Here is a 17,970-nt window from a genome sequence, read left to right as displayed (position 1 = left end):
AGGCCATGAAAAAAATGGCTTTGGAGGATCAAAATATCATTAACCTTTCAGACCCATAGCTGTCCTTTAAGGAGTCTATGCCTCCTCCTGCTCACAGACTTACAAAGCAGGATCACATAGACAAATAGAAAAGGAGGAAATGAGATGTAATTTGTAAAAAAAGTGTCATAAGATGAATTTTTCACCAGCACAATGCATAATGCACGGGGCTCGGGGGGGGGGGGGACGGGACTATAATACATGCGACTCTGCAGAATTTTCATTTCCAGTGCAGGAATCAAAACCCAGTAATGTTCATGCCAAGATGCTTGTTGCAATAAGCTGTACTGTCCACAGCTTTCAATCAGATGCAGATCCACTTGTGTGCTTGAGAAAAGGCAAAAAAACAAAAACAAGAATAAAACAGAAAAATGAACCATGTTATTTGATGCCTCCTTCAACAGTATGCCACTGACTGCACATGGAGGCAATTTAATCTATGTTTGCTGTTAATTTGTCCTCTTTATAATACATCATTCAGTTAATTCAGAGAGCCAGTGAGGCACGTAAAAGCCATTTCCACATTAATCCTGCATTGGAAAAAGCCCCAGACCGATAAGAGCTGACCTGCAGGCTGTAAATCCTCCCCTTGCTCCAGCAACCCTCCATGTTTGGGCTAATTGCACTGTATTATCACCTCCATGCTTTTGAACCAACCATCCAAACACCCTGACTTAAAATATTTTTCTCCTTTTTCAGAATGATATGAGAGAAGTGTGCGAGTTTATTTTGGGTTCATTACATTGCTGGTGGGCTTGCTCTTTGCTGACTCCTCAAAATGCTCTGGGGATGAGGCGCTTTGTGCTGGCAGTGGTAGAAAATTGCTGCTGCCGCTCTACACCTAACTGGTGCTGGCAACCAATTGTATTCTTAGAGCTGGTGATAAATCTGTCAAGCCTGCATTTGAATAAATTTACCACTCTGCAAAAGCATTCTGCCACCCAATGTTTTTGAAATATTTCATTTTTGCACCAAAGTGTTGTTGATTCTCAGCCTGGTCAGAAAGTTTCAATTAACAGCAGCTCTGACTAAACTTCTGATTGTAATTCAAGTGAAAATTGAAGTTTCTATAGTAATACATCATTCACACGGTTTTCACAGGTATGATAGTTGCTTTGCATAATCTAAGGCTGAAAGTAAACAGACTAAAAAAAGGTTTTTAACAAAGAAAAACATAAACTCCTTGATGTGGTGATGCTTTCTGCAGACATTTAAGTAACACTTAAGGACTGACTCAGCTCTATGTAACTAACAGTCAATATGTTTTCCATCACAGAAGAGAGAGGCCTTTCTGATTTCTCTGTAACAGTTGATTAGTGTTTTATTAAGTTAGAAAAGAGGGTGAGGTGGAAGCTGATGAAGGAACAACTGCTCCGATGTAAGTAATAACAGGAACTACATAATGAAGAACTGTCATCACTGGCAGATCACTGTGGTGTAAGAGGACTGGAAAAAGACCAAAAGATTCAAAAGCTTTACATTCTCTTGGCTGTTAATATTGGCTATTGGCTGTCAAATACACTTTGAGGTGTACATTAACATCAACTTTGTCTTACATGAGGCGGTGTCACACCACCCTGTCGAGGATTCATTCACTACGGCATGTCTTATTATGTTTTATTCCAAAAAATAATATTACAGACTCCTAAATGTTCATACATATGAGCTGTACTAAAATCAATATAAACTCTTTTTGAATAAATTCATATCATGGTCTTGTAAGTGTATGGACATATTATACATGTGATATAAATGATATTAGCCTTTAGTCAGGTAACTGTAGCCTTCAATATTTACTTGAAAGAAGCAAACTATAGATTGAAGACATTTTGTCATTCAGACCAAAGAGCATTTCCTCATCCTGGGCAGAAGTGGCAGCAACAAACCTTTTGCTCCATATCATTCCTTAGGGACTCAATACTAAATGATCTTTGATGTCTTTCAGTGTCTGTTTACAGTAATGCTATTAGTAAGGGTAGAGAGATGGAGTCACACTGAACACATGTGGTGTAAAACAAACTATGAAAGCATATCATCAGGGTTTAGGAATGTGGCAAAGCCACGATACAATTCCTCTGCTCCCTCTGACTCTGTGCGAGATTAATTACCACTGAGCATCATGTGCTCTCTGAGTCAAACCAGGCAATTAGAAACCTCCCAGTCTAATGATAGCTGTCCAGGCAGATACTGCAAGAATTATGCTCACATTTTCCAGATTGCATTATGACTAGGAGGGTGGAGGTTTATGTGGGTGCGTGTTTGTGTGTGACTGCTCATCTGATTTTTGTGTGCAGTGTCTGTTTTACACAGAGAGATAATCTGGCTCCTATTAAAGCTGACCAATGCTATTTACACCAAGCTTAAGGGAACGAGGGGCAGAAAGTAGATTAAAGTGCAATCAGAGATGCAAGCTAGGTATTGTTTGAGGGTTCATTATCCACTAAAGTGGTTCAATGACCTGATAGGAAGTCATGATGGAAAACAAACCTTTTTTTTCCCCCCCCCGGTTCATGACCATATGTTAAAGTAGCCGTGGATGACTTTCTCAGGACACAAATGCAGCCAGCTGGCATTGCTCAAACCTGTCACTGCTATAAGTCCATTGTGACATATAGCCCAGAGAATATTTAGCCTAGCACTTCGGTGTGGAATTAAAACTGCTCGTAATGAAGATGAGACCTTCTCTACTTTCAGGGGGGGTTGCAAACCTCTCTCAACCCCTCTTATTATATGACATTTTGGAGGAAGTACCTGCAATTATCTATTCCATGACACTTATAAATCACACTGATGATTTCATAGAATATTTCTGAGCAAATTACAATGACAGCATGAGCAGGTGGTGTTTGACATACTGAAGTGTAAATCTAGTAAAATGTAACACATCCTCTTCCTGAGCCACCCATCTGCCTTACATCATGCTTCTCACTAAACCATGTGCCTAATATATAATAAACTTTCCCCAAATGTTAACATTTGAGTAGAAAAAAAAAAGTATTCATTTGTTTTTTTGCTTTTATTTTCACATGTGGCACAGTGAGGCACTAGGAAGAGTTCCAGGGTCTTAGATTTGTTCTTGAAATCTGGTTACTGCCTGTAAGGTACATTTGTTTCCTTCCACTGTCTAAGAATGTGCTGATGAAGTGAATTCTCTAAATTGCCCCTAACTGGAAATTAATGTACAAATGTGTGTGTGTGTGTGTGTGTGTGTGTGTGTGTGTGTGTGTAGTGTGTGTGATACCCTGCAATTTACTGGTGTCCCATCCACAAAAAAGAGGTTACTGGAGATGAATGAACATGAAATTAATAGAATTATGTTGTGTGGAAATGCTTGAGGAAATAAACCAATTTGCTTAAACATGGCCTGAGAAAATATATTTCTATTGTTTTTTGGCTATCGGCTGAATCAGTAAGGCTTAGTATGACTCTAGTAAAATGTACTATTTATTTTTTATTTATGGTCATACGTTGATATGTCCTAAGACTAAGCAGATGACGCAACGATCAAATATTATTCACCTTCAACAAACTCGGTAACAATTGAAGGTATGGTAATACATTTTGTGACCTCTAATCTTAAATGAATGCTGTTTTTTTTAAACTAAAGCCATAAATATTCAAATCGTAAAGTTCTAGCTTTATAGTCCAAATCCAGAACTAGTGCTAGTGACAGGTGGCATGCCCCTAGCCACTCCTCCCTCTGTACTGCCCATCGCCAACCACCAGCACCTGTTCTGCTCACCTGCTCCACATATCCCAGTTACTCCACTATATATAGTCTGTATTGTCACACTTTGTAAAGTCTTTTGAAGTTCACGTGCAGTTGGACCCGTGCCTATTTCCATTTTGCCTCTCTTCTTCTGACCTTGTTAATATATCTGACAGTATACTTCAGTGTCTCTGAAATTCTTACTGGGGCTTGCATGGCTCTATTCCTATAGCTATAAAATTAAAACTTTAATACTGTACCCATTATTGTTATTTTTATGCCCATGCTTTACTATTTTCTGACCCATGCCCTCTGTACATTATTTCTGTGCCATTGTTTTAAAGTAGCCATTCATGACACCAGAAATCACTGACACGCGGAGCTCACTATGCTAAGAATCGAAACATTTCTCACAACTGATGTCTGTATCTGAAACATTCACCCTGATCTGCACTTATAATACGACTTACACAAGCGTAACAGAAATCCGGTGACATTTATTCTGGTCTAATCTTTGTTTATTCCTCAGATTTACCTGACTCCAAATAGTGAACAAATAAAAATTCTTTTCTGAGTCGGTGAACTCCTCCATAAATTCATTTCTTTTCCCATTCCATCTTAAACCGTCTGAATAACTTCATTTGAAAACTTGAAGTAAGATTCTCTTTTCAGGTCTTTAGGTCAGGAGCACTTTGTAAGTTTTAGCGACTTTTCTTGTTTGATAAAGAATAGGTAGTCACTGAGGGAGAAAAAGGAAAGAAGACTAGGCTCTGCGAGTCTGTGTTGCCTGAAGATAGCAAAACTGTATGAGAGCCCACAGCCATGCTCAGTAATCAAAGTACTCTCATCAAAGACAAGTATAAATTGGAGAGTAAAGCAAGAAAACCACAAAGAAAACACTGCTGGAAATACAGAACAAATAGGCCTACTGTATGCTTAGCTAATAACCACGCCATGGGATTACTTTGTTATGCAACCTTTGTGAGTAATTTTTTTTCTACTTTTAAATTTCAGTTTATCTTCTTTAATAAATCAATGAACATTAGAACCCAGTTGGTGTCAAAAAGGAAGGTTTTTTATTAGTTTTTTCACTTCAGGAGATATAGATATTGGTGTATGCTCACAGATCACAGAAGGATGCCAATTAGGAGGTCAGTTTTTATACATGGTTGTGAGTCTAAAAATCCAGGCCATCAGACTAAACCTGGTATGCTGTGGCGTAGTGTCAGGTGTGGATTATATTGTTCTGGATGAACAACTCTTGAATGTACTCTTAGGTGAATTGCTTGACAGTGTCCAACAGCTGGAAGCTGGTCTTGCTTGGATATGAATGCTTCCATAAGCATCTCCTCCAGTCTTTGGTTGGCCTGAACATTATTCAGGCTCAGGTGCCAAAGGATTTCTTGGATTTCTTACTAGTTGAGCAAATCCATTGGTGCTGTGGTGTGTGTTTTTGTATGATCATTTAGATGGAGAAAAAGTGGGATTAAGTGCACCCTTAATCCATCTGAGACAAGCCTGGCCTCCATAATAAGGCCTATATAATAATATAATATCAATCTATGTTATTTTCTGATAAGGGCTATAAAACGTAGTGACCGACATTAAGCCTGATGCTCTTGCACAAAATTGGTTTATTGAACATGAGAGATAAAATGCTGTAACCAGAACTCAGATGGTTAGTTAGTTCACTGTAAAAAATGTCCGTAGTTTTAACGGTGAAATACTGTAAAGTAGCAACAGTAAAAAACTGTAAATTATAAAACATGAAATTACCGTGTAATTAACAGTTAAATACTGTTAATGTAACTACAAGAAAGTTTGATACTTTTGCATGACTGCTTTTTAAAAACTTAAACTTTTTTACCCTTCTGTTTTGGTTTTTTTACAATAAATCACAATGATATGGTCAACAAGAATGTGTGTGTAATTCTATGAAAATAAACCATTTTAGGCCTGTCCTTGTCTCTCCCATTAATAATATTACAGGATCATTTAGATTTTAATGACTCCTTTACATTCAGAGAGGACTATATATATATCATTTAAAAAATATCATTTAATATAGGCCTAAATTATGACCTATATGCTGAAAAACATAGTTTTTTGTTTGGAAGTTCAGACTTAATATTTTTCGGCTTTTCAGTTGTCTAGTATGTACCATTATGCTGCATAATATGAAGAAACAGTATTTTTAACAATCATTTTGTGTTTTAAAATTATTGCCTATTGACATGTCCAATCAGTGCTCAAGACGTTACCTCACATTACCTCAGCGAGCTGCTAATTCTTTCCTCACAAAGTCTGTCTGGTGAGTACAAATAAACTCATTCTGTAAAATTAAAGTTCAATAATTGTTTTAGTTATTTGAATACAGCTTTTGTGATGTAAAGCGTTTATTTAATTTTCTTATCTTTAACACCATTATAACTCACATGACGTGGACCTGTTGGCTGTCTAGATGGTAACGTTTTACCATTTTTTAATATATATCCTAACATATTGGAAATTAACAACTTCGCTCTGTTTTCTTTGATTTGAAACGTTTGTAACGCAGTTTAGTAGTCTGGCGAGCCAAACTTCATGTTTAAACGATATCTCACATTGTTCATTAGTTGAGTTCATTATAAGGAAGTTTTAAATATGCATTAAAATGTACACTTGCTGCTTTTGTAGTTTAACAGTGCAAAGTCTGAGGGAATATGTTCTGCACTGCAGACTGCATTGTAACGAACCTCGCACCATTTTCAGTTGTGTCGCAGTTGATTGCAAACAGTCGATTTTCCAAATACGGAGCATTTAAGAGTCATTTTTATCGGTGCCATAACAGCTCTATGACTGCTGTGACTGCATATGCAATGGTTAATATGGCCTTAACATGCAGTATTTCACTATGTAGTCATCAGTGCCAGGATGTGCCCAGTCTTGTTGCTCACTTAAAGAACCATATAAAGGAAGGCCGCGCAGTTTACTGTCCAGTGAGAGGGTGCAAAAGTGCTTTTCAAATCAAGTCCTCTTTTACCTCTCATATGTCTAGGAAGCACAGGAACTGTTCAGTTAACAGCATTAGTGATTCACATCGGCCTTCTGCATCACAGATACTGGCTGTTTCAACTGAGCAATTTCCTGCTGACCTGGATCCAAATACAGGCGAGTCAGAAGTAAGTGAAATGGGCTCAATTCCAAATTTTGACGATTTGTATTTGAGAAATGTTAGCCTTTTTTATCTGAAATTACAAGGACAGTTTCTTCTTCCAGCTTCTACAATACAAAATATTGTAGATGAGATGCAAAATATTCATGAATTGGGACAGACATATACTTTTAGTAAGCTACATTCACTTTTGCACAATTTGTCGTTACCCCATGAGACAATTTCTCAAATCTTTGCTACTGTGAAGGAATCAGACTTGTTTTCTGTGTGTCATAAAGGACCTATGCGAACAGAGTATTCAAGAAGTCAGACCTTTAAAAAATTATTCAAATATGTTGAACCAAAAAGAATACTTTTAGGTAGACACATTGAAGACACATTGAAGTGTCTGTTAAATTCAGATTTTGGGAGGAATTGCATTTCAATGCACTTGCCTGAAAAAAACTCTAGTGATGTACTTTCTGATTGCACAGATGGCCAAATACTGAAGTGCAGGGATTTCTCTCAAGACAATCCAAGCCTCCAGCTACTGCTCTATTAGGATGCTTTTGAGGTGGTTAACCCTTTAGGGTCTGCACAAAAAAAACACAAAAATTTGGCTGTATACCTCTCTCTTGTTAATTTGCCAACTCATCTCAGGTCAAACACAGAACATATGCAGCTGGTTATGTTGTGCAGAGAGAAAGACTTTAAAGACTTCGGCCATGAAAGTGTTTTCTCTGAGTTAGTAGCAGACCTGAAAAACCTTGAGGAAAATGGAATTACTTTGTCAGATCAGTCTGTTATAAAAGGCATTCTTTACTGCATTGCTGGAGACAATTTAGGATCGCACTGCATTGGTCAATGAATTTTAGTCAGTCTAGCTATTTTTGCAGATACTGTTTAATTACTAAAGAAGAATTCCAGAGTGTTGACCCAAATTTATGTGGTCTGCTACGCACTGTTGAGGGCTACAGTGCTGTTGTTAACCAATTACAGACCGAAAATGAATCAGTTCAAGGCATAAAGTTTGATTCAGTTTTCAACTCTTTGAAGAACTTTAAAGTGTGCCAACCTGGCTTGCCACCTTGCCTAGGTCATGACATTTTCGAAGGCGTGTTGTCTTATGATGTTGCTCTTTATGTCAAGTACTTTATTAAGAAGAAGTGGTTTACTTACCCAATTCTTAACCGTCGAATCAGGCAATTCAAATATAATGGCTCTGATGCTTTCACAAAACCTTGTGAAGTCACTTCTCATGGACCTAAGCTGGCAGGTCAGGCCATTCAAAATTGGAATTTTTTACGCCTTCTTCCTGTTATACTTGGTGATAGAGTGTTGGATCCTTCAGATGAAGTTTGACAATTAACTCTACAGCTAAAAGACATTGTTGAACTGATTTACACTCAGAAAATTTCAGTGTCACAGGAAGCTTATTTGGAGGTTCTTATCCAAGAATACTTTCTGGAAAGCAGCCTTTCTGGAAGTAAATCTTAAACCAAAACATCATTACCTGCGACACTATCCAGGTCTGATACTCAAATTTGGCCCATTATTCAGATTATGGACAATGAGATTCGAAAGTAAGCATAGTTACTGCAAAAGATGTATCAGACATTTGAAGAATTTAAAAAATTTGTGTCGCACCCTTTCTGAAAGGCATCAGGTGTTTCAGGCCTATTTGACAGCTGGGTCTTGTCCCCCATTCTTGCATATGAAAGATAGTTCTCCTTTTTATTCTGGGCTTTACAGTGAAACTGTCAAAGATGCAGTCAGTCAGTTCAGCTTTAGTGAAACAGGAACAAGGGTTTCTGTGGAAATACAGTATAAAGGAACTGTATACAAAAAGGGCCAACTGTTTGTCATTACAAATGAGGAGACAGTGGAGTTTGGTGAACTTTTGCTCATGTTTATCACAGAGCAGCATGTGGATTTGCTGGCCAGGGTGTTTATAGCAGATTTTCCTCCTGAGTATCATTTGTACTCACTGAGAAACACCAGCGAAAGGTTTCAGTGTCTGAACATTGACAGCTTGCCTGACTATTACCCATTGACATCTTACATGTTGCAAGGATGTAGGGTAGTTCCACTAAAGCACAGCATAGTGTCTGATTAGGTCAGTACAAGTCTTTCATCGTTATCACATTCGATTGTATTGGTAATTGATCCTAAAAATAAAATAATACAAACCAAACTGATATTTTTTGCATCATAATATTTTACTGCCTGTTGTTTGCACAGCTGAATAGACCTGAAAAAGACTGAATCACCCCACATGTTGAAGGTATAGTTGACCAAATAATGACATATTTGGCATCATTTACACACCTGTATGAGTTTCTTTCTTCTACTGAACATAAAAGAAGATATTTTGAAGAATGTGTATAATCAAATGTGCTAAGAAAAAAGTACTTTGAAAGTCACTGGGCACAGGTAACATTCTGCTTTTTTGGAAAATACCTTTTGTGTTCAAAATAAGAAAGAACTGTTTCTGTAATTGTTTCATGGTGTGTAAATGATAACAGAAATTTCATTTTTGGGCCAACTATATCTTTAATAAATTTTAGAGACACCAAATTGATTATTTTCTCTGTTTCAGTCATGGATGAATCAGAGCAAAGCAATGTAATCAGAGCAATGGCTGAGTTACTCAAAGATATTTCATCCTCGGTGCTGCAATCAGTTGTGGAGACACTGAACTCACTTGGAGTAATCTCACCTGAAGATTTTCAATATGTTCAGGAAGCAGATCGCTTGCCAGTACTACGACCCATTCAGGCCAGAAAACTTGTATCTGCCTGGAGCCAGATCAGTAAGTACATTTCATCTTATGATTTCATAATGTATAAAAATGTAAAAGTGTTCTTAAAACCTGGTTTCATAAGTGATCAAATAAATGTCATTTGTACCTTTGTCTTTTTAGAACAAAGTGCTGATAGCTTGTCAAGTTCTAGAGAGAGCAGTGGTGGCACTCGTTCATCTTCATCTTCATGTTCATCATCCCCATCATGTGGAAAAGCTTCCACAGTTGCTTCAGACTGGGCTGGCAATTTTAAAATACCATGGCAGAAGTTTCCAGAAGCACTGATTCAATGTTTAGAAAGGAAGAAAAGACCAAACCCAAGATTTTGACGAGATATGGTAAGAATTGTCGTGTCTGAAATGATGAAGGTATGTGACTGTCCCAGTAAACAAAGCTCTACAGCCATTGCCAAAAAGATGGTAGCCAAATACCCTGCATCCTTGCAGGATGTTATCGAAGGTGATATAGTTGGATCAGGGTATCATTCGCTGGTCAAGCAGATTCAGAATCGCATAGAAAATGTGAAGAGACCCAATGTACCGAAAATCAGAAAACGCAGCAGAACAGAAGACTTTGACATAGAGGAGATTCCTGCTGAAAGAAAGGCAGCGGTTCAAGACACTTACGGCTGTGTGAATTGGGATTTAAAAGTTATGCCGCTCAATGAGACTAAAGAGAACCAGCTGGATAAACAAGAAAGGATGAAGACCAAGTCTAAAACATTAAATGTTGACCCAGAAGAAGTTAGCAACCTTCTGAAAGCAACATACTTCTCTCAACGCAAAGACAAACAACGGAGCAAGCATACAACAGCTTTGTGAGAACTGGCCTTTTCTATTTCAAGAGGTTGGTATGTGTGTAGACTTCAAGCAGCTAACGGGAATTGATCTGAAGGGGATGTTCCTTAAAAGCTTGGATAAAAAGGAACAGCGGCTTCTGAACTTTCTTAAAACAGTTGGTGCAAAGAAGACAAAAGTACTGCAAACTGCTGCAAAACTAGATGTTATGAGGCGTCAAACTGAGGGATGCAGTGAAGATTTGAAAGATGTGATGCTGCTTCTGCTTGCCTACTTTGATGAAAAGGAAGAGGTGATGTGAGGTATGTGGAAGACTCTTGCCTTGTTGAAGATGTGGAGGTAGACAAGTTACCAGCAACACCCTGCATCATTGTCTGTGGTAAGTTTGAATGAATAAAATTTAGTGTCGTATTTTAACATTTAAAGAATAGTTCACTCAAACATGAAAATTCTATTATTTACTCACACATAATTTGTTCCAGACCTGTGTAAATTTCTTTGTTCTGCTGTACACAAAGATATTTTGAAGAATAATAGCAACCAAACAGTTGTGGGGCAACATTGACTTTCATAGTAGGGAAATCAATGGTGCCCCCAAACTGTTTGGTTACAAACATTCTTCAAAATATCTTCCTTTGTGTTCAGCAGAACAAAGAAATTTATACAGATTTGAAATTACGTGAGGGTGAGTAAATGATGACAGAATTGATGACGGAAACTATACCTTAGACACTAACTTAGCGAGATAAGAGATAGTTCACCCAAAAATGAAAATTCTGTCATGAATTACTCACCCTCGTGTCGTTCCCAACCTGTAAGACCTTTGCTCATTTTCTGAACACAATTTATGATATTTTTAATAAAATCCGAGTGCTTTCTGAACCTCTATTCATCCATCCATCCATCCATCGACAGCAAGGGTCCTACAGGCCCAGAAAGCTAGTTAGAACATCGACAAAATACTCCATGTGACATCAGTGGTCCAACCGTAATTTATGAGAAAACAAAAATAATGACTTTATTCAACAATTCTTCTCCTCCGCGTCAGCCTAGTGTAATTTTGGAGAGTACCACAACACGTGTGTATGTTCTCCTCTGCAAGTAAACAAGGCGCAAGCAAGACACCGGCCGCACCACATGCACGTGTGATACTCTCTTGGTAATGGTGCTAGGGTGACGTGGAGAAGAAGAATTGTTGAATAAAGTCGTTATTTTTGCTTTCTTTGCTCACAAAAAGTATTTTTTTTCGTAAAATTACAGTTGAACCTCTGAAGTCTCGTGGACTGTTTCACCTCTGCCTTGACCATGATAGTACCCTTTCTGCCTATGCAGGGTCAGAGAGCTCTCAGATTTCATCATAAGTATCTTTATTTTTCGGGATTGAAATGAAATGAGGGTGAGTAATTGAAGACAATTTTCATTTTTGGGTGAATAAAGTTATTCATTTTGAGGTGAATTATTATCTCTTTAATTAAGTTATTTAGGAAGGTTACTGTTACAGTTCATTCACAGTTACATTGTCAGAATGGCTTGTTGCGAAAGTCAGCAGAGAGATTAAAGATCCAAAATATATTAAGACCAAAGGCATTTAATTGCTTGTTTTTGTCTGTAGGCTCATCCTGCTACACATCAAAACTATTCATGCTGAGCATCGACCAAAAGATTACAACTCAGCACATTTCTACACTCATCGCAGCAATGTGGATGATGTTTGGCAGTTACTACTGTTTTAACATCCATTACCCTTTGGAACTGGGTTCTACTCTTGAGTTCATGCAAAGGTAGGCATTAAACCAGTTCTTTTACACGAAATTGTCATAGCACTTAACAGTAAAGTCTCATTTGTTAACATTAGGTAATGTATTTACTAAACTGAACTAACAATGGGAATTACATTTGTAACAGTTTAATCTTTGTTTTTGTTAGAAAAATACAGTTGTTCATTGTTTATTCATGTTAGATCACAGTACATTAACTGATGTTGAAAGTAAGTAAGATTAATAAATTCTGTAGAAGTATTGTTCAATCTTAGTTCATGTCAAAGGGTTAGTTCACCCAAAAATTGTCATTAAAGGATTAGTTCAACTCCAGAATAAAAATGTACTTATAATTTACTCATCCCCATGCAATAAGGTGTTCATGTCTTTCTTTCTTCAGCTGCAAAACCATTAAGATTATTGAGGAAAACATTCCAGGATTCGTCCAAATTGCCATTTTGTTGCAGATTCAAAGATCCCAGCTGAGGAATAAGGGTCTTATCTAGTGAAACGATTGGTTGTTTTCTAAAAAAAAATAAAATTTATATATATTTTAATCACAAATACTTGTCTTGCATTATGAGATGAGTGTCACATGTTACGTAATCCCAATGAAATTCACTATATGGAGAAAATCCTGGAATGTTTTCCTCAAAATCCTTAATTTCTTTGCAACTGAAGAAATAAAGACTTGAACATCTTTGATGACATGGAGGTGAGTACATTTTCAGTAAATTATTATTCTGGAAGTAAACTACTCCTTTAATTACTCACCCTTATGTCATTCCAAACCTGTAAGACTCATCTTCGGAACACAAGTGAAGATATTTTTATTGAAATTTGAGAGATTTCTGTACCTCTACTGACAGTCTCTGCAACTAGCACTTTCAAAGTCCGGAAAGGTAGTAAAGACATCATTAAAGTAAACCATGTGACTCCAGTGGATTCACCTCAAATTATGAAGTGTCGTGGTTGCTTTGTTTGTGCAAAAGAGCATCATTTACTACTTTGTATTTTTGGGTGTACTAGCCCTTTCACTGAAGTTGCTAACTTAAGTTAACAAATGATACCTTATTGTAAAGTGTTACAGAAATGTTCACCCCAACATTACATGGTGACAAAAATGACATTCTAAATCCATTCTGACTTCTGCCGATCACAAAGGATATATTTCCAAGAATGTTGCAATGCCGATTTCCATAAGATTTAATTAATAAATGACATTGTTTACAGTAATACTCTCTACAAATGTTTTGTTGTGGGTAAAGGTATATTTCACCCAAAAATGAAAATTCTGTCATTTACTCCCCCTCAAGTGGTCCCAAAACTATGAATTTCTTCTGCTAAACACAAAATATAATTTGAGAAATATCAGTAACCAGGCAGTTTCAAGTCCCCGTTGAATTCCATAGTATTTTTTTGCTCATTCTATGGAAGTCAATGGGCTCCAGTAACTGTTTGGTTACCCACATTCTTTGAAATGTCTTTTATGTTCAACTGAAGAAGGAAACTGTTACAGTTTTGGAACAACTTGAGGGGGAGTAAATGATGACAGAATTTATTTTTTGGTGAACTAACCCTTTAGTCTATATTTGAGGGTGACATTCAGTCATTACCTTCTCTTTTTCAGGTGCTTCTTCAGCATAAACCCAGAGAAGGGCACCAAAGTTGAATCAAGGAAAAACAAAAAACAGCTCCCAGTGAACCCCAGAGTCCTTACACTTATAGCAGACCTTGCTGATCACGAATGGAGAGCAGATTAAGGATGGACAGATGTCTGAAGATTCCGTTGACAGTGATATTGCTTTTCAAATTTGAGTTATCTGGATTTACACTGGAAGATGCTTGAACTTTTAAGGTTGAAAATGTCTTGCTTTACTCTAAAAAACCTTTTTTTTGTTGCCAAAATACTGTTTTATACTATACCAGTAATGATTTGAGCAGCTAACAAAACATTGCGAGTACCTAAAATAAAGTGTCACCTGTTCATTAATATTTAGTAATAGTATCTATACATATATTTTTTTTTCTTGGATTTCCTTATTTGACCTGTTTGAAAAAGGAATTTCTAGAGTGTGTTAAAAGAGTAGTTCAATTATATTTACATTACTAATGATTTACTTACCCATAGGCCATCCAGGATGTACATCAGAACAAAAAATATTTTTTTTTAGGAAAGTTAAGATTGATGATTAAGGTTGATTAAGATTCATTTTAATTTCTCTTCTGATGAAGACAGTAGGTTTAATACAATTTGAATGGATTAAAACAATTTCTACATTTAAGTTTTCCTACAGGATGTTTTGTTTTGTACATCTTAGATTGTACGAAAGCTGTATGTTTATGCTTTTGAAGCATTTGGTTCATGATTAATACATTCTGTTAATAGAATGGTGTGTGGTCTTGTTCAGGTCATTGAATGTGTTTCTTTCTGGTAAAGACTGTAATCATTTTAAATGTTGAAATGCATTGTTTTACTACTGTTTTAAGGAGAAGATGGTTGTTCGAAGTATGTATTTACTTCGAATGTTTACTTCTTATGTTTGTGGCATTAAAATAAAAAGTATATTTGCTTTTTATACCAGTTCTATGTGCTCTTGTTAAAAATTACAAAATTTCTTTTATTAAGGTACTTTTTTTCTGGCAACCACAGCTGCCAGTTTTTTACTGTAATTTTACGGTTCACTTCTAAATATACCGTAAACAGAAGAACATTCTGACCGTATTTTTTACGGTAGATTTCTGGCAACCACAGCTGCCAGTTTTTTTTCCGTAAATTTTACAGGATTTTTTTTTACAGTGTTCTTTATGCCTCACTATTTGTAGGAAAGCCCTTTGTTGGGTTCAGCGTCGTCTGCTTTAATGACCTGAATTTATTCTTATGACTCGAGGGCAGGATGGGTGTGATACTATTTTAAGGGCTATTGGGTTCCAACCATACAACTACTCCTCCATGGTCACTGGCTCTACTGGTTCCAGGCTAGTGGCAGGCCCATCTGTCTGCCCGAAGATCAGCCAGGTCACATAGCCAGATTTTATTCCTCAGACATGGGAGTTGGCAACTGCCCAAGTGCATGGATAGAAGGGGGTTTGGGCTGAGTCAGGAATTTGGGGTGTTGAGAAACCAACATGGGTCTGCCATCATTCGCTTTGTATTCAACTGCTAAACCTCATAAAACATGACTATTGGTTTCAAGTCCGCTCTGGTGAAAAGGATGCTGTCTACTTGATCTGGTTTACAACTTAGACTTACCAATGTAAGTTAATAGGTTCATTATTTACATTCTTCTAGTACATAAAGCTCGATGTTTTATGACCCACTTGAGAGAAGTCAGAAATCTTAAATATCCCAGTGGTTGTCCAGAAAAATGGATATCATAATAGCTGAGTGTCAACTATTAGTTGATTATTAGTGCCTCATTAGTGCCTGTGGTTACTAATGACTTCTCTGTGTTTACAGGGACAAACCCAATATCTGATCAGAAGTACACATTCATACCATAGTTTTATGTCATCTTGCTTGGTTTAGACTATGCGTACAGAATCCTCACCTGACTGTCAATGTTTTACATGGGGAAAAAAACATAGGGGCCCCTTCTTATTAGGAAGTTCTACAAAATTTCCTAGATCTGACAGATGACTAGTCTCTAATAAGGGTTATCTCTGTATCTCACAATATAGATTTTGTTATGCTCCGCCGAGAGACTTTGGGTGCTGAGGGTGCCACAACAACCCCTTCCTTAGACCTGCATAAATGCAAATGGCAAATAATTTATAAAAGCTATCATTTGTTATCATACAGTGATTACTGATAGCATATTCATAGTTAAGTATGCATAGTGAGGAGTTAATATAGAAAAATTTCACACCTGATTTTCAGACATCAGAGAAATCTACATGCTAAGATGATGACATTTTTCAGCCTTGCCTGAGAGTCATTGCCTGAGCTTTCTATTGCTGTAAAAATGATGTGTTGAATTGAATACTGTTTTATAATAGTGACAATGAAAGCATTGCTCTCAAATGTACAGCAGGACTAGGACTATTTGTGCAGTAATATATTGGCAACATAATACTCTTTAAATCATCTTCAGTCCATATTTTCTATCCCCTATCTTTTATCTTAAAGATAAACATGTGTTTTGCAATCTAGATGCTCCAAAAAAAATCTGAAGGTCTGAAGATTTGGCAACCTTAGAACCATGAACTCCTGGATAGGTTTAATAATCTACCTGCACCAGTCTACACTATCTCTGAACATGAAAACCTTTCTCCACATAAATATTGATGTAACATTTGAACTTATTACCAACTGAATACAAGCTGTAAATTGCATTTATTGATGTCAAAAGTATTCCAGTTTATTTCTGTATGTTTGCTTGTCTTTATTTCTGGCACTTTATTTATAATTAATATAAAACTGGCCCAGAGTATGAATCTATAATGTTTACTCTAAAGTTAAAGGTAATACACAGTAGCACAATCTGCACATTTATTCTAGGTTTACACCTTGGTGTTGATCTGTATCAGTGCTGTATTGATCACATCTATATGCTAGTCATGCTTTTCTTAGTCTGGCAAACTCAATCTGAATCTTTTTGCTAGAGTTTTGGTTACTGCCAGAACAGAGTGACCTCTATTAAAGAACTTGATACTTTGCATGCAACCCAGAAACAGACCCAGAAAGGTTAGGAAAGGAAAGTCTCCTGAGAGGAGCATTGTTAAGAGGTGGTCTGGTGATGCAGGTCATGCATCCAAGAATGTGGGTTTTCAGCATCTCTTGTTTTGCTTTTTCCTTATGTATGACATCCAATAATTTCATGGAAAAATAATGTTGCTTTTGGAGCCATGTTACTGGACTTGTGCAATATTCAATAAGATGTTCCCATGCTCCATTGCTTCAGTGGTTCTAGTGATTAGCATGTGATGTACTCTGAAAGTAAGCAAAGGATTATGTTTCCAAACTGTTTCTGTTTATTCTCGTACATTTACAAAAAAATAAAAAATTCTTCCCTTATGGCTGTGTAGCAGCTTGAAACACATAAGAGATGCTTATTATATAGTTTGCTATATTTATTTATACAGGTCTGTTGTCATTTCCACCTCTATGTAAATGTATAGCTGAATAAAATGTTTTCTAAAATTTCTTATGTGTGTAAGGAATGCAACCAAATACAGATACAAATAGGTAAACAAATTAGGTCTACTCAGTTTTTAGATTTTTTTTCTTCTTAGAAAGCTAAGATATCTACTTTCCTACTTGACTGTACATGAAGGTCCTGAATTGTAGGAGAAATACATTATACAAAGGTATGATTAGGAGGTCCACTATTCTTCTCTCTCTCTCTCTCTCTCTCTCTCTCTCTCTCTCTCTCTTTTAAATAATTGTCAGTGGTACAAACTATAATAGAAATTAAAGAAATGTTAAAGAAATATGCTTTTATTTATATAGCTGACACTTCATATAAGGCAGTGTATATCTGCCTGGGTTTTCCAAAATAATTATTTAATTAATTAAAAAAAAAAATTATATATAAAACATTCTTCACTGTTAATAAAAAGACATTCTTCTTAAAGACATGGCCCTTAAAAGACCCTAGACATTTTGACTAGCACTAGCACTGCATAGTAGATTCTGATAAACTTTTCTAATTTTTCTGGAATTGAACAAACCCAAACCCTGTGGCAAACAGTTTATTTATTTGCGAAAGGCAATGTTGTCTTGATAGATA

At 36.6% G+C, this 17,970-nt stretch overlaps 2 long non-coding RNA genes across 3 annotated transcripts; both read left to right on the top strand.

Annotated features, from left to right (window-relative positions):
- Positions 1 to 6,752: 6,752 nt before the first annotated feature.
- On the top strand, positions 6,753 to 9,885 carry LOC131363203 (uncharacterized). The gene is made up of 3 exons (XR_009206287.1): positions 6,753 to 6,909; positions 9,481 to 9,693; positions 9,805 to 9,885. It is a non-coding gene; the product is annotated as an uncharacterized LOC131363203 (long non-coding RNA).
- A 764-nt stretch (positions 9,886 to 10,649) lies between these two features.
- LOC131364033 (uncharacterized) lies at positions 10,650 to 14,782 on the top strand. 2 transcript variants are annotated; one of them, XR_009206414.1, is made up of 3 exons: positions 10,650 to 10,860; positions 12,094 to 12,262; positions 13,869 to 14,782. It is a non-coding gene; the product is annotated as an uncharacterized LOC131364033 (long non-coding RNA). The 2 variants fall into 2 exon arrangements; XR_009206415.1 differs by lacking the exon at positions 10,650 to 10,860 and adding an exon at positions 11,761 to 11,877.
- The last annotated feature ends 3,188 nt before the right edge of the window (positions 14,783 to 17,970 follow it).

The sequence above is a fragment of the Hemibagrus wyckioides genome, linkage group LG13 (assembly GCF_019097595.1).
Source record: "Hemibagrus wyckioides isolate EC202008001 linkage group LG13, SWU_Hwy_1.0, whole genome shotgun sequence".
Lineage (NCBI taxonomy): Eukaryota > Metazoa > Chordata > Actinopteri > Siluriformes > Bagridae > Hemibagrus > Hemibagrus wyckioides.
Note: the sequence above shows the minus strand (reverse complement) of the source record. Positions and strands in the feature narration are given on the sequence as shown.